This window comes from Propithecus coquereli, unplaced genomic scaffold (assembly GCF_000956105.1).
Source record: "Propithecus coquereli isolate 6110/MARCELLA unplaced genomic scaffold, Pcoq_1.0 Scaffold365, whole genome shotgun sequence".
Lineage (NCBI taxonomy): Eukaryota > Metazoa > Chordata > Mammalia > Primates > Indriidae > Propithecus > Propithecus coquereli.
The window spans coordinates 1492426-1493620 of NW_012149341.1; the positions used below are offsets into that span (position 1 = coordinate 1492426).

At 42.3% G+C, this 1195-nt stretch overlaps 1 pseudogene; it reads right to left on the reverse strand.

Moving 5' to 3' along the window:
* The window catches only part of LOC105816328, a 32100-nt pseudogene extending 30996 nt beyond the window's left edge, over positions 1–1104 (reverse strand).
* Between the last annotated feature and the right edge of the window lie 91 nt (positions 1105–1195).

Consider the following 1195-nt stretch of genomic DNA (forward strand, 5'->3'; position numbering starts at 1 on the left):
TGCATTATACTCATTAGGTGTGAATTTACTCATCCCCCCTCTCCCTCCCCCTTCCACCTGCTCTATTTCTGATGAATGTTATTACTATATGTGCATGTATTGATTGATTAGCTCCAATTTAATGGTGAATACATGCGGTGTTTGTTTTTCCATTTTTTTGATACTTCACTGAGAAGAATGGTCTCCAGTTCCATCTAGGTTAATACAAGAGGTATTAGTTCACCATTTTTTTTTATGGTTGAGTAGTGCTCCATGGTATACATATACCACATTTTATTAATCCACTTATGTGTTGATGGGCATTTGGGTTGTTTCTACATCTTTGCAATTGTGCTGCTATAAACATTCTAAGGGAAATAACTCTTGATTTTATTCATGTTGGAAACCCTGCTGTCCAATGCCTAGGTATTGACAAGGTAGGCCAATGAGTTACAGAGCCACAAAGAAATGATGTCATCTAGGAGGCGAGGAACAAGACCCATGAAAAATCCTAGGATGCCCTCTTCCCAATAGATGGTTGCTATGGAGTCACAAAGTCCACAGTACGTGGATTCTCTGCCAATAATTGTACTATAGATCTCAGAGTGATCACATGGAAGGGATGTGTGATGAGGGTAGCAGCAGACTGAGCAATCATCTCTGAAATTGTCTCCTTGATAACCTGGTCAAAGGAAGATGAGACTTCATTTTGTACATTCCTAGGTCCTAACTCTGAGATAAAAGGGAAACTGAATGCTTGGCTTTGCTCCTATAAAGGCCCAAATAGCAATAATAACTTGCAAGGCAAAGGTGCTCATGCTTAGAAAGTTGCTCCAATGTACCCACCCTTGTCATATTCCTGGTAAGGCTGTAACATTTTACCATAGACTACAGTCTAGAGGACTCCTGAACACAGTCTTGGAGTTAAGCCTATGAACAAATCACGCCTCCTACAGATGCTGACAATGTGCTGCGCATAACAAAAGAGACCAGGAAGCTGATATACTTGCCACTCAAAAATATTTCATACTATCATTGGAGGAAGAGGCCTATTTCCCCCATGAGCAATTGGGACAGCATGGTGAGACTGGAGCTCAGGAGAATCTGACTGGCCACGTCCACCATGATAGCACTCATGGACAGACAGACAGACCAAGCTATCAAGTGATCCAGTGAGCCGGTGTTGAATCGCGTGCCAGGGTCCATGGCTTCACTG